Source organism: Oryzias latipes, chromosome 5 (assembly GCF_002234675.1).
Source record: "Oryzias latipes chromosome 5, ASM223467v1".
Classification (NCBI taxonomy): domain Eukaryota; kingdom Metazoa; phylum Chordata; class Actinopteri; order Beloniformes; family Adrianichthyidae; genus Oryzias; species Oryzias latipes.
In genome coordinates this window covers 3,006,115-3,030,600 of record NC_019863.2, presented here as the reverse complement: position 1 = coordinate 3,030,600, position 24,486 = coordinate 3,006,115, and the positions used below count along the sequence as shown (strand labels likewise).

The 24,486-nt window shown below is 38.5% G+C and overlaps 1 protein-coding gene across 1 annotated transcript in view; it reads left to right on the top strand.

Moving 5' to 3' along the window:
* The window catches only part of tex264 (testis expressed 264), an 89,969-nt gene that overhangs the window by 25,787 nt on the left and 39,696 nt on the right, over positions 1-24,486 (top strand). The gene's annotated exons all lie outside the window — the stretch shown is intronic.

The window sequence follows — 24,486 nt, the reverse complement described above, 5'->3', positions numbered from 1 at the left end:
TGTAACAATGAGGAATTTTCCATCTTTTTGCACAGAAACCCAAAGAAAACCCAAAGTAAATCATTATACTTGAGGACTCCATTTTTGGTAACTGCAAGTTGTATTTACATGGTACTTATAGTGTAACCACTGGGTGCTTACAGGGTATTTACATGGTACTTTTTATGCAGTCTACTGGGTACTTACATGGTCCTTTTTTTGTGTCTACTCTGTACTTACATGGTACTTGCTGTGTATTTATGTGGTACTATTTGGTTCATACTTATATCTTACCTACTGGGTATTTATGATATACTTACTGGGTATTTGTATGTTGTGCAAAGGTGTCTTTTGTGTTACTTACCACATGTAAGAACAAGGTAAGTACAAATAAAGTACCTTTGACCTTTAGGTCTGCACTCACTGTATGTTTCATGGTATTTATCATGTGTAACAAGATAGTAGGTAAAGAGAAACTACATTGGAAGTACTGTGAAAAAAGGCCCGGAATTTACTTTCTACTTACTGAGCAAGTTTATGTGTGTTTCATGGTACTCACCACATGTAAGATGGGTAATTACATAGTACTTATTTGGTACCTTATTGTGTTTTTCATGGTACTTACTATTAAGGAGAACAGATTATGTACACAGGAAGTGTACATAATGGGATGTGGCAAATTTAAAGAGAAACAAGGCAGCAGTGAAAACAACAATCTTTAATATGATACACTTCTGCAGCATACAAAGTGTCATCACAATGAAATTTGTTTTAAGTTTTCAACAAAACAGTAAAAAGGAGCATTCCAAAGAACAGATTTTTTTTTCATATTATTTATCTTTTCTTCCAGAGTTTTGTGTTGTTCCAGGAATGATTCACACTCCTTTGTACAGCTCAGGAGTTTGTCACCCACCGCGAAAACAGGAAAAGGTCCCAGATCCTCACCCTCTCCAGCCAAAGTCATTTCTGCAATAGTTGCAGTCAAATCTATTGTATTTTTGTCTATATTACACTGGCCACACGTGAAGGTCGAGCTTTTTGTCCGTCAAAATTCCTTCAGCAGAGTGTGGTATCGGTGGAGTACTTCTTCAGGGTTACAACTGCAAGAAAAATCACAAATCACAATATGTAAGTTATTTAATCATTTCTGTAATGATTTTGAGAAATCTCTGTGAATTCTTTATTGCTTTGACTGCAATGCTTGAAATCAATCAATTATCCTTATTTATAAACATAATAGATTATTCACAACTTCACTTTTTTTGAAACATTTTTGTGAGTAACTGTGTTGAAATTGCATCTTTATTACTTTTTTTTTCCTTTTTCTATTTACACTGCTGTGTTTTATGCTCATGCAAATTGTAGGTGCAAGTAATATTTTTTTTGTAAAAATGCATACAGTAATTGCCTATTAAAACATTGCTTTTGTAATTCTTTGTTTAAGCAAATTAGATTTTTTTTAATGGCAATTTTGATTTTTTGCTTGATTTTTCTTTTTGGTTGATGTTTTTGTTAAATGTAACTAAATTATACTTTGTACTTGATCAAAAGTTTATTTATGTACCACATAAGTATGAACCAAATAGTACCACATAAATACACAGCATGTACCATGTAAGTATCGAGTAGACACAAAAAAGTGCCATGTAAGTATCCAGTAAGTCCCATAAAAAGTATCATGCAAATACCTTGTAAGTACCCAGTAGTTACACCATAAGTACCATGTAAATACCACTTAAGTGCACTGTAAGTACTGTACTGTAAAAGAAAGCATTACTGCATTTTTTACATAGATGCTCCCTCGTTGCGGTGGTTTTCAATCATCTTTGTGGAGATCTTTGTCCTCTTTTCTGCATCCTGCTCGTCAAAATACTCTCTCACATGTGTTGTTTAATTCATCACTTGAGCAGATGAGCCCTTTAAAGTAGATTAAGAATAAATGAAGTAGCAGGAAATGAAGGGACGTGTGCGTCCTGCGGCCCGTGCGCTGGGCTGCATGTCCTCAGGACAGACCTGGAAAAGCTATTGACATTTACTGATGACATTTGCACACATGGATTCTTTTAGGGGCATCCCGGTTCATGGTATCATACTCTGCATGTGTGCACGGATGCATACGCTCACACTCATGTTAGCGCGCATTTCTACAGAGGTTTTCTCATCATAGCTTCTTAATGAATAGGATTTTTAACACCATGAATGTTAAACTTTCTTTAACAAAAAACGAGACCGGCAACGTTTGCAAGTCCTACTTCATTCAGAACACCTTCTTAATTGTAAAAGTAAGTTCCAGTTTAATTGATTGTCTGCACAGATCCATAAATGTTTAGCGATGTAAACGTTGCTCTCATGCCCTTAAACGAGTGCCTTAGCCTGTTTAGTCATCTGTTGTTTGGTCCTGTTGAACACAGGTAGGTGGATGTTTGAAACGACTTTGATAATTGGCAGAAAAAAACGTCAGTTTTTAGCAAACCTGCATCAGAGCACTTTCAAAAACAGCCGATGGGTCAAGAATAGTACTTCTAATATAAAGGTTTTGCTGTTTTTGAAGTCTTTTAAAGTCGGTTTACTTCTTCTGTTCAACAATTTAGCTAATTTGTTTTTAGCTTTTAAAAACTACATATTCATTTAATTATTATTGATTATTTTAATTTATTGATGAATTTAGGTAAAGGGGCAGTTTTGTTTTTCAGTTTAATTGTTGGTTTGTTGCCACTGTGAGCTTTAGATGTGGTGTCTCATATCTTTAAATTAGTATAATTCCCATCAATAAAACAATATAAAAGTTATATAAACCTGAAACAGAACATCAGTGGGGGACCTCTCTGTGTTACTCTCCGTGCATGCGTGGGTTCTCTCCGGGCTTCCTCCCACCATCCAAAAACATGTATCATAGGTTAATTGGTAAATCTAAATTGTCCCTAGGTGTGAGTGTGAATGGATGTGTGATTGTGGACATTCTACCCTGCAACAGACTGGCGACCAGTCCAGGGTGTCCCCTGCCTTCGCCCACAAGCCACAAGTGGCCGGGATAGGCTCCGGCAGCCCCGTGACCCCGAAAGGGAAAAACGGAATGGAAAATGAATGAATGAATGAATAGTCAGTGAGAGTGTTCTCATCATACAGGCACCTCCACGTTCATCAAGAAAGCCTTTTCAAAATAAAACCGTATGTGGAGACAGCATTTGTAGTTTCTGTGCTTCTGCAACACAGACCGTGTTATTTGCAAAAGAAGGAACACCACGACGCACAAGACGTACAAACATCTTTTTCAAACCTCAGCAAAGGTCAGGACAACCTCTGGGCAAAAAGAGACAGGTTGTTGGAACCACTTACAAAAAAGAACCACAGCACTAACAAGAAGATGATCAGGAACTTGAGCAGTTAGCTTATCCATGTGTTACACCTGAAATGTGAAGAGGTGCTTGTTAAAAAAAAGAGGCTACTGTCAAGACAATGGCTGGAACCATCTGTCTTCAACCAATTTCTGATTGTTTCTGTCAGTTATTGGTCTTTTTTTTAACTTTCACATCAATTTTCCTCCATTTTTGTGTGTTTTTTTAAAGATAAATAAATACACTGCATCATTGTTCAGGGCAAACATACAAAAACACAAACTAAACCCTCTGAGAACGAGACAGTTTTGTCCCCCAGTTTGAGGATTCTGCAGATTTCCCTTTTTATGCCGTTAGGCTGTTACACAATCATCGCCTTGTATAAGAGGTCCACTTATGTCTATATGCAGCTTATTTCATGCGTACCTGATAGGAGTTAAAAACAACTTGTCTTCATTCAGAAGGAGCAGCATGGCCTGTCAGTTATGTTGTGGTGGCAGGTTAGTACAGGGCGGCCCTCTGTGCTGTAGACAGACTAATAACACACTGACATCCAGTTTGAACCAGGGAGTGAAGACTGCACTCTGCATACCAGCTTCAGCAAGACTAATGAATAATTGAGTGTGGATAGAGAGGCTTGCTTAAGTTGTAGTGGGAATGTGCTACAAAATGTGCGCACCTTTTCTTTTTTTGCATTAACTGTTCGGATGTGTCATTTAAAGAACCGATGAAAAATATGTTTTTGGTGTTTTTAACATGTTCTTGTATGGATGAGGGAGGACACATATAAAGAATATTAAGATCAAAATTGCATATTCAATTCAATTTTATTTATATAGCACAAATTCACAACTACAGTCGTCTCAATGGGCTTTGTTGTAAGGTAAACATACCATCAAAAAGGATAATTAATGCATAGAATTCAATAGGATAGTACTAAACCTTAACTAAACAGACTAAACTAAACTGGCATCCCTGCCCTTAGACCCTCTTTCTCGGTAAGGAAAAACTCCTAAAAAAACGGATTTCGGAAAAAACAAAGAAACCTCACGGGTGTCCACATGAAGGAGGGATCCTCCCCCAGGACGGACAGGCGATTACCAGAACTCATAGAGAAGAATTAACTTATCTAACTCTACAACTACATATTTAAAGTCCAGCAGACGAGCTTCATCCAGATGAAGTTAGGGGACGGCTGGGGGTGCGAGACGAGCTGGAGACAGGATCCACAGCCAGGTGTAGGAGCAGGATCAGTAGTAGAGGCAAGCCAGAGACAAGGTACACGGACAGGTACAGGAGCACGGATGAGCCAACTGGAATCTGGAAGCACTCCCAGTGACATTTATTAGTTGATGTACTGTCCCTCCTTCCCACTCCCCTCCTGGGGGGAGTACATGAATCGCACTGCACCAAACAGACGCATGGAGAACTAAATGATGTATAAGTGATCAAGAATAGAGGAGAGAAGGAGAGTAGAAGTAGATGAGGATTGAGGACAGAACCCCAGTGCACCATAATTTCCCCAGCTTCAAACTTCTAGCCGCCTACTAACAACTTTATTGTTAAATTTAATTTAAACAAATTAACAGTTAGGTAAATATTCTCTGAACACTAGCTAGTCTGACAATAAGCCTGTCCAAAGAGGAATGTTTTCAGTCTAACTTTGAATGTAGAAACTGTGTCGGCCTCTCTTACATGAGCTGGGAGTTTATTCCATAAAACATGGGCTTGGTGACTAAAGGCTCTACCTACAACTGTATTTACAAATTCCAGGAACCACAATCAGTCCTCGATTTTGCGAACGAAGTGCTCTGTTTGGTTGGTAAGGTACTGAGGTCTTTAATGTAGGATGGGGCCATACCATATAAGGCCTTATAGGTGAGCAGGAGGATTTTGAACTTGATTCTACAATTAATTTGGAGCCAGTGAAGTGAAACTAACACAAGAGTGATGTGATCTCTTCTGCTAGTTCCTGCTAGCAATCTAGCTGCTGCGTTCTGAACAAGCTGGAGACTTCTTAAAGAACTCTTAAGACATGCTGCTAACAAAGAGTTGCAGTAATCCAGTCTAGACGTAACAAATACATGGGTGAGTTTTTCTGCATCACTTTTGGAAAGTATATTTCTGATCTTAGCTATATTCCGCAGGTGAAAACAAGCTGTTTTACATAAAAAATAAATCCTGGTAAAAAAAAAACCCCTAGGTTTCACACTGAGGAATTGGAAGCTATACTTATACCATCCAGGGAGACTGTCTGATCAGACAGAGCATCTCTGAGGTTTTTAGGACCTAGTATAATGACCTCAGTTTTTTCTGGGTTCAAGAGGAGGTAATTAATTGTCATCCAGGTCTTGATGTCTCTGATGCAGGCATTTAGTTTCTCTATATGGTCATTTTCTTCAGGTTTAATAGATAAATACAACTGCGTATCATCTGCATAACAGTGAAAATTAATGCTGTGTTTCCTGATTATGTTTCCTAAGGGTACGTAAACAGGATAAGACTGAGCCCTGTGGGACTCCATAGTTAACTCAAGTGCACTGAGAGGAATGTCCATTTACATTAACAAACTGGTACCTATCGGATAAATAGGATTCAAACCGCTGGAGGGCAGATCCTCTGATCCCTATGTCATGCTCTAATCTATGGAGTAAAATACTGTGGTCAATGATGTCAAAGGCTGCACTGAGGTCCAACAGTACCAGAATTTAAACTAGTCCCTTTTCTGAAGCCAGTAATAAATCATTAGAGACTCCAACTAGTGCAGTTTCCATGCTGTGGTGAGGTCTAAACCCTGACTGTCTAATATTTGAAATTTTACTATCGAAAAATTTAAGAAAATCATCAGAGCTGAGAGAAACAGGAACATGTGGTTCTACTGAGCTCTGACTGCGAGTTTATCTAGCAATAGTGCTAAAAAGAAATCTTGGATTATTTCCATTCTCTGATATTAAGGTTGAATAGTACTGGCTTCTAGCTCTACGTAGAGCTGTTTTATAATTTAATAGGCTATGTTTCCAGGTATTCAGAGACTGCCGGAGCGGCGCCATTCTCTTTCCAACTTGCGGGTTATTTGTTTAAGAGAACGTGTTTCAGCGTCAAACGATGGTGCTACTCGTTTTTGTCTGACGAGCTTTGGTTTCAGCGGGGCAACAACATAGAGTGTACTCCTGAGGGCTTGCAATAATGTGCATCATTAACAAACTGGTCATTTATACCAAGACTGATGCTATGGGAGCTGGACTCAGAGTATTTGTTCAGAATGTCACTGGTTGGTTGAACTGTGAGTTTAAACTCAGATACAGAACCATCAGATAAGGTTCTTCTAAGCTGTTTCTTATTCACTGGGGCAGTAGCATGTTCTGATTTAAACTGGAAGGTAATTAGAAAGTGATCAGACATGATGGGGTTATGAGGAAGGACACTCAGCTGGCTGATCTCTATACCATGGGTTAGAACAAGGTCCAGGGTGTGCTTATGACGGTGAGTGGGTTCATTTACATTTTGGGTGAAACCAACATCATCTAATAAAGCTGCAAAAGCATTTCCTAGGCAGTCACTGGGGTCATCAACATGAATATTAAAATCCCCCATTGTTATAATTTGATCAGAATCTAAAACAATAGTCGATAGGAAGTCTGGAAACTCAGTTGAAAAATTCTAAATACGGACCGGGGGAGCGATAAATAATTAATACCCAAATTGAGGCCACAAGTTCCCTGCTCCACTCCATTCTGATGCATCCACTTGCAGACCAATCGATCCTTGAATGTCTTTGTGTTCCTCGTCTGAGCTGGAATCTGGATCAAAACTGGACGCGGGGTAGCAGGTGAACAGATGGATGATGGGAAGGACAGACTTACTCCCCTCTAACAGTTCTGGACAAAACTCAGAAGTGAATTTCTGATCAACTACTTTGCTGAAACTATGTCCGCAAAAATGACAGTTTTTTTTTAAATTAGGCTAAAAACAGCATAATCATAATTTAAAGCCCACTGGGAACACTTTGACAATAGATCAAAGGATAATTGGAGTGAGACTGGAAACTGCTGAAAGAAAGAGAGCAGAACTGTTTGGTTCAAGTTTTTGCCATACAACATCATGGGAATACTAAACACATTTATTTACTTCTATCCGCAATTATTGTTTGTGCTCTGAGCTAAATAATAATAAAAATCGACTCCTTTTTTAAATATCAAAAGTGGAAAAGTTTAACCTAAGACATTGTCTTACGAAAACGGTGAGCCTAATTCTAAAAAGAGACTAAGTTAGTAGATTGAAACTAATGAAGAAAATATCAGTGGTGTAACCGCAAATACATACTCTGGACTGAGATTCTTCTTAATTATGCTCGGCTAAAGTGTCAAAGGCCATTTAGTTGGCTATTTATCGCATCCAACCCAAGCAGGTACCAAAAACTGGAATTGGAATTGAATAAAGTAAAGTCTGAAGTCTGAACTATTAGTCAACCCACATGTCAATCAAAAAACACACCCATAAATATGGGCAAACTTAACCTCTAATAAAGTCAAAACAGACGATTTTTTTAAATGTTGCCCTGATTTTTAATGGATTTTAAATAAAGGAATATACATCAGAAATCTTCATAAAACCTAAGTACTACATTTAGCTTGTTTGTGTCTAGTTCTGAATGGAAAGGATGGATTTGAGTGTGAACTGACATTTTGTGCATCACACAAACAAGTGTATTTTCTTATTCATCAGGTGTCTTTGTGTTTTAAGACTCAGCTTTTCCTGTGTGTCACAGCATCTCTGGTGCAGATTCCTTAAAAAACGTAACTTGAGGAATGGATGTGTGTTTATTTGATGTTGGAGGTCTGTCACGTTGATTATGTTTCCAGTTGTGATCAATGAGAGCAGCGATCAAACAGCTTTAACCACAAAGTACACTCTGTCTGGAGGTGGAAAAACGATAAACGCAAGGATGAAAGAAAAAGCTGATGTGCTGCATTCAAGGATATGGAAATCCCTGTTTAATAAATGTGATATCACCTTTTCAGTAGCTGTGGAATAAAAACAAGAAATGACTGTAATGTTATTTTTGGGACTGGCTCAGACAAAAACTGGAAGACAGGGTTGTGCATAAACAAGATGAGAAGCTGATAGATCTGATTTATTGAGAAAAATGTTTATCTGCATTTAGCTCTGAGCATTATAAAAGCATTTTTTCCCCTTTTAGTTCCTCTGTAAAGCATCCTGTCACAGTCTCAATTGCCTTGCAGGTCTCATAGCACATCATATTTTTCTAACCATCTTTGGGATAGTATTGCATCTTATTTTTCTTATATATTTGTAAATATTACAGAAATGGTGTCTTTTCTGTAAATATTTCATTTTTTTTGCTTGTTTCTTGATGTCACACAATGTCTTCTTGAGGATGTTCTTCTTTTCTTGAAGGAGAAAAGTATTCAACTCAACAAGGGTTACATTTGTTTAGGAGTCTTCAGCTCAGATTCTAGTTTTCCAAGTCAAGATCCCATTAAAAATGAATTCCTGTGAAATCATTTGTTACTTTTTGTTCTTCTCACAACTGAAAAAAGATGATTTAGAATAATTAAAAAAAAAACTGGGAGAAAATAAAATGGAAAGTTGACTTGAATAAGTTCCACTGTCCCTGGACAATAAAGTTTTGGGGACTCTTTTATGGTGTTTTTTCCCTTGTACTTCATGGTCGTTTAGCAGGTATTCAGCATATTAACCATCTGTTTGGTTGCATCAGACAGGAAATCTGGCGTAAAACATCTACCAAATCCCCACTAAACTCTTTTCAACCCCCTTCAGCTGAGGGATAAACTAATAAATGTCACTGTGCTATATATTTTAAACAATTTATTATGCAGTCATTCCAAAACGCACGTAAATAGAATAACTTTATTTATGATTTTAAGAGTAAATCAGCATTGATCTTCTCAGTGGCCTTGTAGAGGAATTTTCCCCTAAAACTTGGAGATTGAAATCTTTTTCATGGTTGGATCATTGCAAACACTCTAAAAACATGAACCAGTGCCCCCCCCCCTGCTTGCATTTGGCTTCATTGGTTGGATTAAGGAATGAAATCACCTAATCTTCCGCAAGCCTGCTGGTGTCTGCTTCTTAATCCTCTGCAGGGTGAGAGTCAAATGTGGAGAGGAAATTTTACCCACTCAGGTGTGAAATTTGACACACCTAGCTTCCATGAGGCTAAGTGGTTGTGGGGACAGCTTATGCTTTTCTATCATATGCAGAGACCATTACAGTAGTTTTGTGTTGCAAACACGTCAGTAAGGTTGGACATCACTTTCAAACTACTGTATTGGTTCAATTATTGATTAAAAATTAATCTAATCTTTTTGTAAATTCTCCTTTGTTAAGTGATGAAAAATCGTTTCTGTCATAACACGTTATTTAAACTAAAAGAAAAAAGCATGCTGTAAAAGAAATGTGTTTGCAGTGAGGCAAAATATTTCTCAGTCAGCCACCAATTGTGCCAGTTCTCCCACTTAAAAAGATGAGACTTTTCATCATAGGTATACCTCAACTATGAGGAACAAAATAAGGAAAGGAAACAGAAAATCACATTTTCTGATTTTCAAAAATTTATTTGATAACTGATAAATGGCGTATACTTATAAAGCGTTCTACCTTCTTTCGAAGGCCCAAAGCGCTTTACAGTCACAATCCCATTCACCCACGCACACACACACATTCACACACTGTTTACCATTTGTAAATGACGGTGGAAAATAAGTATTTGGTCAATAACAAAAGTTAAGCTCAGTACTTTGTTATATACACTTTGTTGTCAATGACAGCAGTCCAACATTTTCTGTGAGTCTTCTCAAAGTTTTCACAAACTGTTGCTGGTATTTTGGCCCATTCCTCCATGCAGATCTCCTCTAGAGCAGTGATGTTTTTGGGTTGTTGCTGGACAACACAGACTTTCTACTCCCTCCAAAGATTTTCTATGGGGTTGAGATCTGGAGACTGATTAGTCCAATCTAGGACCTCGAAATGCTTCTTATGAAGCCACTCCCCGTTACCCGGGCAACGTGTTTGGGATCGTTATCATGTTGAAAGACCATCTTCATTGCCCTTGCTGATGGAAGGAGGTTTTCACTCAAACATTCATTCTTTCCTTTACATGGATCAGTTGTCCTGGTCCCTTTGCTGAAAAACAGCCCAAAGCATGATGTTTCCACCCCCATGCTTTCCATAGGTATGGTGTTCTTTGGATGCAACTTAGCATTCTTTCTCCTCCAAACATGATTAGTAGAGTTCTTACCAAAAGTTCTATTTAGGTTTCATCTGACCATAGGACGTTCTCCAAATCCTCTCCTGGATCATCCAAATGCTCTCTAGCAAACTTTAGACGGGCCTGCACATGTACTGGCTTTAGCAGGGGGACACGTCTGGCACTGCAGGGTTTGACTCCCTGGTGGTGTAGTGTGTTACTGATGGTAGCCTTTGTGACTTTGGTCCCAGCTCTCTGCAGGTCATTCACTAGGTCCCCCGTGTGGTTCTGGGATTTTTGCTCACTGTTCTTGTGATCATTTTGACCCCACGGGGTGAGATCTTGGGGGGAGCCCCAGATGGAGGGAGATTCTCAGTGGTCTGCTATGTCTTCCATTTCCTAACAATTACTCCCACAGTTGATTTCTTCACACCAAGCTGCTTACCTATTGCATATTCTTCCTAGCGTGGTGCAGGTCGACAATTTTTTTTCTGTGTCCTTATACAGCTCTTTGGTCTTGGCCATAGTCGAGTTTGGAATGTGACTGTTTGAGGTTGTTAATTGGTGTCTTTTATTTAGATAACCAGTTCAATCAGGTGCCATTAATGCAGGTAACAAGTGGAAAACAGAGGATCCTCTTACAGAAGAAGTTGTAGTTCTGTGAGAGCCAGAAATCTTCCTTGTTTGTAGCTGACCAAATACTCATTTTCTACCAAAATTTACAAATAAATTCTGGAATTTTTTTCATTTTGTCTCTCATAGTTGAGGTATGCCTATGATGAAAATTACAGACCTCTCTCATCTTTTTCAGTGGGAGAACTTGTGGAGGTACCATCATTTTTGTCCAGCCCTATTTCATTAGTTTTTTTTTTAAATAATTCTGTTAATCAACAACTCAAAAGTAATGGCTGATTTTGATTATTTAATTTTACAATACATTTTACTTTATTGTTACTTTTGAATGTTTCAAGTCATTTCAGTGAGCATTGTGGGCTTTCTTTCTTTAACCGAGGGGTACCAACAATTTTGTCCACCACTGTACCTGGTCTCACCACAGTTTCCTACACTTGTATGTTAATAGACTAAACAATATCTTTATGTTGTAGCAGTTATTTAGCATTCCAGTAAGCTAAAGAAAAATGTAAAAAAATTCAGCTTTGTACCTTGACATGGCTATTCAATCTTTTCGAAAATCTTCACATTTTCCTCAGGCAAAAGTGTTTGGACAATAAAATATAAACAGTTTAATTTAAAGTAGCTGGATTCCAGCAAACGGAAACATTGCAGTGAGAACATTTAAGAAAAGACAATTGTGTTCTAAAATCTTCCTGTGTGCTGTAAGTTAAATAATGAAAGCTATGACTCACCCGGGTAATGAGAAACTAATCGCAGTGAAAATCCGTGGAAGGTAAAAGTGTGGAAACTGCAGCAGCATGTAAGCCCAATTTCCTGTTTAGTTTTTGGCTCAGCCTGAATTAATGTCACCATGTGGGCCCACCACCCACAACAGTAGATGCATGGCTCTATTGTTTTGACAAATGTGCGGCAGGGGAAGCTAATAACGCAGGGGTTGGCTCTGCATGCTGGTGCAAAAAAAGGAACATGAAGGATTTTGTGCCTGTGAGGGAAATAGGAGCTCCACCTTCTCAGTGAGCTTGGAACAAAACTTCCTTCTTGGGATGCTGTTAATCTGTGGGGGGAATCTTCTTGACCCTCATGAGTCAACAACAAACCCAAACTGCTCTGAAGGCATGGTTTAAAGTCTAGATATAAATAAAAACCCATTGCTGGCAATTTAACCCCAGTGTGTCATTTTTCATCCATCTTCATGTTTTTTAATCTAAATCAGGATTGTACTTAAAAGTGCAGATGGGGATATAAATAAAGTTTTTCTTTGGTAAATGTAACAAAGTCTGCTACAAGCTGTTGTTTTTTTCCTTCTCTATATCCCATAAATCCTAACTAATTTAGTTTCCATTATAACTGAAATATCCACTAATGGAATATAAGACCAGTGCTACATGTGCCTACTGGAGATCACTGTTCTGTGTATTTTTTCTGAGTGTTTTCTCATGCTGACAACACACGTTAATAATACAGACAGATTTATTTTATAACATAACTACATTTCTCTTTAACTTTACACATTTTCTATATTTTTTAATTACACAATTTGCTTTATCATCCTACTGTAAGAAATAATGCTCTTTTGTTTGAGCTTAAAATATTTATTTTAACTTTGTCTTCTTCAGTTGGTATGAAATAATTGTGTTTGACAATTTCATTCAGCGGCCATGTCATTCTCTACCAGAGTGCTGTTTCTCCACCTCCAGTATTTGTTCATAGCTTATTTACCAGCATCGTCCCCATGTTGTCTTATTATTTTCTGAATTAAAAATACGTCTTTGTTGTATTTTTCCAAAGCATGTATTATTCATGCAGTGGCTGAATAAGATGTGTTGCTCTGATTCCATGCATAACCACTGAGTTTACAAGACCTGTGATGCCTTTTGCAGCATAATGGCTCTGCAGGTGAATGTATGGGAAATCTGTTCTTTAGTCACTCCGACACATCATTCCTGTATCAGCTTTTACGAACGAAAATGAAAAACAGAGGAGAGTTGTTTTTCCTGCGTGCCTCTCAAAGTTTTTTTTCTATCCCAGGCAGAAAAAAACAGTATTTTGTTCCAAAAGTTCCTGAATTCTGTTTTGTGAAGTAAATGTTGCCTTTTAATCAAAGCCTGCAAAATTAAATGACAGAATTAAAAAAACAGAGAAAGGCTATTAAATTCAATGTGTCCTAAAAATGAGCCTCAAAGGTTTTTTCATGGATGTTTGGGGCCTTTCTGAAAAGTGAGAAAAGTCTAAAAAAAACAATACTTCTGATACTTTTCCATTGTGGTTAGGTTCAAACTACATGTCAAATCCCTAATTATCCATCCATCCATCCATCCATCCACCCACCCACCCACCCATCCATCCATCCATCCATCCATCCATCCATCCATCCATCCATCCATCCATCCATCCATCCATCCATCCATCCATCCATCCATCCATCCATCCATCCATCCATCCATCCATCCAGAGGTCACGGGTTGCTGGGGTTTATCCCAGCTACTGTTGGGTGAAGGCGGGGCACACTCAGAACAGGTCACCAGCCTGTTGCAGGGCCACACCCTCACATGCATTTTTAAGGGCGATGTAGAGATTCTCCTTATTATACAGCATAGATTCGATTAAAAGGCATATGTCATGAAAAGTGAACTTTTTGAGCTTTTGAGTGTATCATAGTGTTCATTCTTTACAAAAATACAACCCCAATGTGGTATTTTGACCTATTCGTGAATGGGCGGCACCCACAAGGAGCTAAAGTTGGAGCCTCAGAGGTCAAGTCATCTTACCTCTGGCTAGAGAAATGATCTGTGAAAATAACTCATATTTTATTTTTAGATATCCTTCTTTAGTGTGCCAAAGGCAATATATAAAATAATATATATTGATATAGCTTACTCCGAAAGGCTTAAAAATAGCATGAACTGGGCCTTTCAAAGCTTGACTCTGACTTTAATTTACCCTTCCAACTTAAAAATGATCAATTATTTTTAAATTAGTTTACATTATGGTGACCCCCCCACCCCAAAGCATCGGTAATGTCCTTCCAGAGGGTCATTCCATACTAAGATGCTGTACGTCACATAGTCTACAGTTACTTAACAGCAATTCAAATAAATTAATAAGAAAATAAAGAGTCACATTCTATAAATTGGATAAATGTAATACTTTGGATAAGCACAAATGATTTATGGAGACACAATACAGACAGAAGTGGAAATAAGAATTTAAAAACAATTTCCTGATTCTAACTCATCTTCTTCTTCAGCTGCTCTCCCTACAAACAGTTAAACATGTAAGAGGAAATCGCTGGGATAGAGTGGGCTGCCTAAAATAAAGCATTAGTCCGGATTGTTTTTTTTTTTTTTATTGTTAGATGGTTGCCACTGTCCAGGAGGTTCGTCCTGTTTGAGGATTCCTGGTCAGATCTGTAACTCACTGGTCTTGGAGGAACAAACCAGACCCTCCAGCCCAGTGCCGGCACACATCATTTATATGGTAATGTGGTTCATAAAGTAAGGTGGAGGTTTAGATAAACAGATATCCCATTTTATGGGCATATTTTTAATATAACTCTTATCAGTTTGATGGGGAGTTACAAGAAATTGTGCTTCCACCAAATATTTTAGGATGTGTCAGTGTCACAGTTCTATATAACAACACATGCATTTGCACTTTTTAGTGTAAGAAGTGATTGCAGGACTCTGTCTACTTTAATGCACAGCTGAGTTGTCGTGGAAAGTTGAGAGTCCAACTGATATGAAGATATGGATTTTTTTTGGCCTTTTCTACAGTCAATTGAGGCAATACAAACATGAACCTTTGAGCTCATGGGTGCTGTAGCTTTTGAAATGTTTGCAGTGTTCAAGATTACATTTGCTAGACTTTAGCTGTTTTCTTCCAAAGATGACATTACAAGCATTTGAATTTAAATGTGTTACGCCCCATTTGATGTCTAGGGGTACGTCGAGGAGCACAACATAATAGTAATGGTTTTGGCCATCAAATTTTAATGAACAAAAACACCAAATGAATGTCTCCCTACAAATTTAACAAATCTATGTACAATAAATAACAACAATAACTTAAGGTGGAGCTAAAAGGTAGGGATGGCCCTTTTGACACAGACGCTCCGGCGCTTGTTTCACCTTCATGAAACAGAGTGGTTCGGCACAATGTTTCGGGGCGTGTGTCAACTAGCGCAGATCACGTGGTTGATGACGTATAAAGCGCCAAATGCATCGTTTGGTCGAACCACGGTTCAGATGTCACTTGTGTTTGAACAGTGGGGCGCTATTCTCTAGAAATACAAATGAATCCTGAACGTTTCCTGACCAGTTCTGTTGTTTCCCCTGTGTTGAATCAGCGTCAATTCATTGGACTTTACAATGTCTCTTGGTAAAAAACGTACTGTGGCTCAGGATCGTTTCAACTCGGTTTCTCCTAATAAAACAATACACTATGAACGTTATACTTCAAGGAATAAATGATGGAAATGCATTAGTATAGTAATACAGATAGCTCAGTGGCAAAATTATGGTGTCTGGATTCAAAGATCCTAGATTCAAGGCCAGTGTTTTGCACATTTTTTTTTTTTGCTTTGGGTTTATTTTCTTCATGTATGTGTGTTTTGCTGTGTCAAGCACTTCTCACAGAAAACGTAACTCGCTGTGTTGTTTTATATAGTTTTTATCATCATTAACAACATTGTTTTGCTCTACGTTTTTGCATCATTTCCACATTGAAGTGTTACAAATAGCTTAGTTGAAGAATATGATATACATCCAGTCCGCCACCAGATGCCGCTGTTCTGTGTGGTTTCAAAGCCCTGAATCGTTGGTCCATTTTTCCGGCACAATTACATGAACCCCTAGGAAAGCTTCATGGGGCTTCTATTCCCATCCCTACTAAAAGGCTTCAGGGTGAACCAAGGCCAAAATAACAAACAAAACCCAACCTAACTGAAATCTGTTTCCTTACCTGTACTAAAAAAAAGGGGAAAACAAAGACAAATACTAACCTCCCTTGACTAACATAAACAGGAAAAACCAAGTACTAAAGAAAATGGCAGTTCACCCCTACAGCTTCACTGAAACAAAACTAGACCAAACAAAACTACAGAGTGGGCCAAAACACAAAGAATTACAAATTGCAACTCAACAAATCAAGTGGAAAAGCGCGCTAAGCTGCAGCGCATGGAGACATGTTGCAGCCAAGCTCTCTTCTTCCATGCTGGAGGTCCACACTGTGTTTTTGAAGGCTGCCTCCATCAGTTTGGGTCCAATGGAAGCCACGCCTTCATGCACCACACCTGCAAATAATCAGACACAGACAGACACAAAGATCCACAAAAACAACTAAGTCCCACAAAAAAATACACAAAACACAGAACAAACAGAATTAACAAAACCAAATACGGCGCACAGCCATCACATATGTAATTTTGTAAAATAGTAGGGTGGTGTATCTTTCCCTCTCACATGATTCGATATGTATCTCAATACATGGTCCACGAATGGAAACATAAAAGATTCAAGTAAATTTGTGGCGATACAATACAGTCTGATTATTTAACTAAAATATTTTTCCTAAATTTACCTGAATACCAAGTACATTTAAATTTCTTGGTAACTATATAAAATTATAAATGAAAATGCCTTTTAGTGGAGAAACCTTTATTCTTCCTTACTGGCACATCTTATTTTAAGTAACAAAAACAAAATGTCTTTGACAAAATATCTTATTTTGGTCTTTTAGATCAGTGTTTTTCAACCTTTTTTGAGCCACCGCACACTTTAACCTTGGCAAAAATCCAGTGGCACACTAGCATCCAAAAATTAAAAAAAGGAGAAACTCTATAGTCTGTATTGATCTTCAGTCCCTCCACAGTCTCACATGCATTTTTGTGATCATTGTGGCAGAAAAAGCTGGAAGTTGCAGCTGTTCTAAAAGATTTAATAAAAGTTAAGTTAGAAGATTTAAAAACGGTTTGATGTGTGTTCGTTGTGGTTTCAAGACATAACAAGGAAGATTCCTTGTGCGCATAGACGCTGTCACTTTAACCCAATTGGTCGAAGTAAGCCTGTGATTGAACGTCTTTTTGGTTACATCACATCCACATAAGACAAAGACAGTAAAGACTCAACAGAAGGAGAAACTGACAAAGAAAATGATTATTTACTTCCTGATTGATTTTATACCTTTTTTTTAACCAACACAGTCTTGTTTATATCTGTGGTTTTCACTGCTGTTACTCCCAAAATCAGATTGATTTGTCCATTTTATCTGTATCTTTTACATTCTTCAAAAAAGTTTATTTGACAGGTGTAATTTGTCTTTTCTACCTAGCTGAAGGTTAGCTGAATTCACTGAGATCTGCATAAGAGTGCACTCCAGTGTACTTTTGGATTTACGTGGGATCAAAAGGAAAATCTTCAAAATGTAGCTCCCTGTAGCTGAAAGGGAAATAGAAGCGTTGAACATCCACGCGATGGAAAAAAAAATAAAAAGGGTGGATCAGAAGTGACATAAAAAAAACTGCAGCTCAGATAACATTATCTCTGACATTTTCATACAGAAAGAGCTGTATATGAGGCAGAGTTTTGTCTTTGCAAAATAAAGCTAACTAGAAGATTTTTTGTCATTTTAAAACTGTGTCATTCCCTGAGAAATGCAAACCACCATAAAAGAAACGGGGGGCGCGGGCAGGTTAGTGCAGGATAGCCTCTGCTCTGGACCTCTTTGGCCCCTTCAGCATCTGGAATGCCCCCAGGCTTAAGGAACAGACCCCCTTAATGCCCTGTTGAGCGACTCTTGTGCGGGATGTTGCAGAATATGGGCTGTGGCTGCAGTGCCATCAAAGCGCAAAAAGCATGGTTAGAGTGGCTAAGGGAGACGCGTGAGCTGCGAGGGAGCATCTGTCTGTGTGACTGATGGCTGGGGAGCTTTGTGAAAATTTGAGTTAGAGGAGCAACATGCCTCCCTTTTCTTTGTGTGAATTGCTTTAAAATGCAGGTTGCGGTGAGTGGAAGATAAATCCGCTCCATTATTAATGCTGTCATTCTTCAGGATTGTTCCCTGCATTTCATTTTTATTGGTTAACACCAGGCTTTTTTCTGTGAAGGCTCTCAGAAATAATAACCTCACATAACAGAGAGCAACTGTCCAGAGCTGGAGGTAGACTCTGTCCTACAAATATGTTTACACTTAATATGCCGGTAATTCCTTCACGCTGCCATTTCAGTCTTAAGAGGGAACACTTGGCGGCGTGGAGATATATTTAGATTCTTATGACGCTGAGGATTTTTTTCATCCCCGCTTTCTGTTGTTTTCCACAAAAGAGTGGGCCAAGATCTGCCAAAGCTTCCTTCATAACGTTTTATATAATGCTCTTTTTTGTTCTTTGCTCTCCCAGGTCGTTATAGAAACAAGGCAGCATTGTTATAATCTGCTTTTTTTTTCTACCTAGAGCCTTATCCTTGGTTTTATTTAAAGCACAACTGCTTTCTTCATAACAGTGAATTCAGTTGAGTTTATTTTTAAAGCTCCAGTTTCCAGGTTGTCTCAAGGCGATGCACAAAAAGGAACATCAAATCTAGCGATTGTTACAATCCAAGTCTCTCCAAACCGTCATTGTTATCATAATCTGATTCACTCTAACTCATATCTATAAAGAAAGATTATCCGAATAGTTTTCTAACAATGGCCCATATGAGTGACTAACAGATTACATGAAGGGGTTTCAGTGTAATCCCCCAGACTGAGCAGACCAAAGGGGACAGTGGAAAGGAAAGGTCTCTCTGGAAAATCTGTTTGTTTTAGGTGAAATGACAGCTTCTGTTTACATTGTTTCAAGGTTTCTCCCAAGATTAAATATTAGTGCGTGTTTTGTTTATGTTGTATTTTTTGTAGGAAACGTTACAAACTAACTCTTATCAAAATAAATATGTTTATATATTTTGTTTGAGTAATACATCCACAAATACTTGTTCTGAGCAAGAGTGGTGAGGTCCTCATCGGAAACCTCATTTATTTTCATTTTTACACTAGTGGCAGGTAAGAAAATATTGATAGAGTAATATATCACTGTTCCTTGTTATGCAATGAAAGTATCAAGAGTCTGGCACCAGGTGTTCATATTTGAAGAAAAAAAAGGTGTTCTGAGCTCTTCGCCCTGGCATTCAGAACTTATGACTCCTCATTGTGGTATTAGAAACATAAATGAGGAAACTTAACTTAGTTTTCAAGACCACAAAGAAAATCCCAGCCATAGAGGTATGCAGACATGGGTAGTTCAATAAAACATTTAAGCTTTTATACCCCTGAATTCTGGCACATATAGTATTGCTGTTTTTCAGTTACCTAAGAACTGCTTTATCACTGTTTTGCTGACATATTAGGCGCTGCATTGAATAGACATAGTCTGTAGTTTCCACTAGTCTATCACAATTTCAGCCTTTTAAAGCCTTTGTCGAAAAATGGTCAAACCTGTATGGGACACACAGGTGACCCACATAAAAAAATGTATGTTTGTAGTGAACACATGTACAACGCACAAAGGTAAGTAAAAGTGAAGCAGAATTGATGGATCTCTCATTTATTTGGACGCATGAATCCTGCTGATTGCGTAAGGAGCCCACACGTAGGTGTTGTTCACGTGATAAGTGCGTGCTCCTTCTGGCGCATACCGACACGTCTGTGGACGTACTACAGGCACTTAGAAGCGCTTGCCCAGGGCAAGAAGGGGCCGGTACTCGCACCCTACTAATGACTATAGAGTGTGTCGTAAGCACAATGTACAACAGCATCACCCGAACATCACAACTGCATGCAACTTACATTATCCTTGCTAATATTTAATAATAAACTTTCCACACGCACGACAATTACATGTTCCATTTTCAACCGGACTCCCATTAAGATGCAGCTCCTCTCCGTGACCCTTCCCCCGTCCGGACAATCCAAAGGTCACATGTGACCAAGGCTTAATATACACTCCTGTAAGACTTCTGTACTATCAGGTTCATGCTTGTGGGGGGAAGAGGAATCCCCACAGGCCACTAGGCTTGATCTTCCAATCTAAATATGTCATGGTAATAAATGAGATATGAATCCTATGAAAATAACGTTGCTCACTCAGTCTAAGCCTTGAAATGTCACTACTTCTGCTTCTGTAGCTGTGACTTATTAGTGACATTTGTGCTGTTTGTGTGATTATTGTTGCAGCAAGCTTAATTTTTTATACCCACCTCTGACTTCATTTCTATAGGAGCATCCTGTACCTTTTTGATGATTTTCAGTCTCTTGGTCTTGTGTCTGGTATGCTTTGTGACAGTTCATTGATGCAGTAAGTAAGGCTGATGGTAACACAAGGGGGCTTGTGGTCTCATCGATTCCTGCTTTACTGCGGCTGAAGAAGCCTCTGCTCTGCAGCTCCAGTGGGGCATCTCACAACATGCTGCCGATTACACTTTTTCTCTTTGCTCGCATTCAGGTTCTGTTTCAGGTTATGTACGGTTTGTTGTGAAATTAAGCTATAAACTTTAGAAACTCACATCAGTCTTTTAAAATCTGTCCCTAAAAGTTAACCTACAAATGTAATTTAGTTTCTGATCAGTTACTGGTATTTTCCTAAAAAGAATAAATGAAATGTATCTAAGTTTGAGGTTTTTCAATGTCATCCCTTGCTCTCGTGAATCTGGTTTTTGCTTAAGGTTGTACCTGGAATGTGAGGCTGATGCAGTGAAGTGTGAAGAACTGGAAAGATCATCACTTGTACATAAACCATACTGAGGAACACTTCCCCTTTAGAAGCATCACAGCACACATGCAAGAAAACCCTTCTTCATGTGTTAGCTTGATTTTGGCTTGTTGCTTAGCAGGTGAGGACATCATCTGTCCCTTTAGCACAAGTTGGTGGGCTTTATGGAGGAATTTAATGTTATAACCTCTGGCTCTGACAAAATCTGTCTGATCCAGCTGACTTTTAAGCTGTGGTTTTGTAGAGATTAGTATTATTTCTGCTAAAGGAAGTTTTCTTGTTCACTAGCTGTGATCCAGAATTGTCCAGTCAAGTAAAACATTTTTTTAACAGCTTGCAACACCTTGTGTAACTCTTAAGACAGAAAATACAAAGAAAACAAATGAAACCCATTTTTTCCATGCGTACATAGATTTATGATTTTAGCTTTATTAGGAATGTATCAACTAGGGCTGGCAACGATTAGTCGACGACAGTCAACTATAAAAAATCCTCGAAAAAAAAAAAAAGAAAAATCCTCGACGCTAATTCGGTATTTTCACCGCATCGAGTTTCTTTTAGTTTTAGTCATCATGCAGATAAAAAAAACATTCAAGAGTGTTTTCAGTTCTGAAGTCTATGTCTTCTTACAATTGATTGTCAAACTGTAAGTCCTTCACACCCCCCCCCCCCCCCCACACACACACACACACGCACACACCCCCACACACACACACACACAAAAGACCTCTTGGTCCAGCAGATCAAAAGACATTTTGCCTCTATAGCGGGATCACGGTGACTTCAAGCCGCACCAATAGTAAATAGGTGCTTGATTACTCAGAAAAACCCCTACGGGAGAAACATATGGCAGCTAATCCTCGACCTTCTGGCTCCTGAGACACATGAGGGGTGTTGGAGCAGAGGTGTTGAAAGGAGGATCAGCTAGTATTTTTGAAACTGTTTCTTTCATTTTTGTGCGATTAGATTGTCGTAACTGCTTTACTACAGGGCCGTCTCTGGTTTGTGGCGTGTTTGACCAAAGGTAATAACTTTATCAAAAAAGATTTAAAAACAAAAAACAAAGACTGGTAGATTCTGCTGTCAGTACTGCAGCTGTGGACTAACGTCTCACTTATAAGCAAATCTCTGATTTTAGGAAAAGACCTGTTTTAAAAATACAATTGTGTTTCAAACCCCCTCCATCTTGAAGCTTCACATCTGATCTGCAGATTGTTCATTGCAAAACAAAGTCAGGTGCAGATTAATTTGCATGCCCCCACCCACTCCATCCACCAATTTACAACCCGGGTTTATCAGGCTGAGAAATGGAACTTAAATTTATAAACGGACTCATTTCACTAATGATCAGACCTATCAGAGGGGGATGGCAGACCTGTTGGCAGCCATTGGGGCGACCGCTGCACAAAGGTTGATTGATCAATCTCGGATTAAATAATTGCAGATTTGATTCTGTCTCTGCTCAGCGTTGTCTTAAAGTATCTTTGAGCGAGACACCATGTTGCTGGTGGCCTGGCCAGCGCCGGTACATGTTTGTTTGTGTTTGTGAAAAATTCAATGGAACTTTGACTGCACAGCGCTTTAGCCTTTAATCAAGAAGAGAAGTGGTTTTTACTATAAGACATTGACTTTAGGTTAGGATTTTTGAATATTTCAGGAAGGCGAACTCTTGTAAATTAAAGTGTAAATTAATAAGAAAAAGTAGATTTATGTACAGATACTTTATTACAAGTACAACATGTACTTTTTTTCATTTCTTTTTGAGTTATGTACCATGCTATTACATTAAGACATTTACCAATTGTAAAAACTTGGAAAACAATATCCACCAAGCAACGGTTTGAGGCCAAAATATTAAGGCAACTCTGAGGGATGTGAGTAAGCTGACAGATGCTGAAGAGGTACTATGAGGAAGCAAGTACCTGAGAGACATCACAGTGGCAGACATTCAAGAAAGAGTCTCAGGTATGAAGGACAGCACCGGGCCCTGACATAATACATGCCTACTGGCTAAAGAAGCTCACCGCACTCCACTGGTTCGTTTGTGCAAATGAAATGAAGGGATTGTGTTTAAAAAATGCTTTCGTTTTTCGAATTTCTAAGCAATCTTTTTGTTCAACCCATGGAATAAAAGCTGAAAGTCTGCACTTCAATGGCATCTGAGTTGTTTCATTTTAAATTCACTGTGGTAATGTACAGAAACAAAATTAAAAAGAATGTGTCTCTGTCCAAAAATTTATGGTCCTAACATGCATAACTGAAGACGTTGGTGACTGCATCAAACATCAGTGCAGATCTTTGTTCATACTTTCTCCATTTACACTGTTGTGTTGTTCGGTATCTTAGTGTACAGCACACACACAGCGCTGCATGTCTGTTATGAGGAGCAGCCTGGAACTGTGGTGGGAACAATCTCTGTGTTAAAGACGCCAGCTGAGCCATCCTCATTAAAAGAGATAAGACATCCATGGCTTGAGCCTGGAGAAATACTTCATGGGTGCAAATATTGATCCCCCCCACCCATTTGAATTCTGTGCCTGCAGGGAGAAAGTTGGAAAACCAAGCAGCCAAACATTAGTTCTAATTGATGATCAAATACAAAGGCCGTTAAGATTTTGCAACACCATGAAACAGAGTTTGTTATGGTTTTGTCTTAGTAAAAGATAAAGGCAAAGTTGAAAAAGTTCAAAGTTTTGTATAAATACATGCCTGGTTAGAAGTTTAAAAAAAAAACATGATTATCCAAATTATTTTTTCTAGTTCAAGGCCGTAAAGTCCAACAGGTGAGTTGAAAAGGCACAAAATAAACTTTTTTACTGCCAGAGGTTTAAAAAAAATCTTCCTGAAACTGAAAACATTTCAAATGACACAAGAAATCCAATTCCAGAGAACAGGAAATAGAACAATAAGGTGACAAAATAATAAAACCATTTTGAGCTGATTATGTCCAGTGGAGGTAGATTCGGGCTTTAAAGGTATTCCTACAGGTGTTCTAACTTTTCCTGATTACTTACGATCTGTCTCCATAAGGTGGAACACACTGTGGTACCAAACCCCCTTTGGTTCAGTGGAAAAATATAGTACAGCTAAAAGTTGTGTGTTGTTTCAAAAATGGCTAGAAAAAGTTCAACTAAAAATGGAAGAGGAATAGACCATTTGGAAACTGGAAAATGTCCGTTTTTCTTGTGTCAAAGGATTCAAAAGTCTATGAGAATAATTTCTTACCATTAAAATGCGCTCAGGAACTGTTGGAGACTCTGGCAGGAAGAGGTTTGGCAGACCCAAAGTCCCAACTGAAGCAGAGGACTCAGAGATAACGGCTGCATGGTAGGGGGCTCGCAGGACAACAGCTTTGAGAGCAACTTCTTACTGGTCGTGGTGAACTGGTCTCAGAGCTACTGGGTTAAAGGACGCGTTGCATAAAGAAAGGTGTCCAGATAAGACAAAGATGTTTGTTTGGACACAAACCCACAACTGAAGACTGGAAAAAGCAGTTAAGGTTCCATAGAATCAAAATTTAAAATGCTTGGTTCATCATGCAGAATCTTTTTATGACTCCATACTGT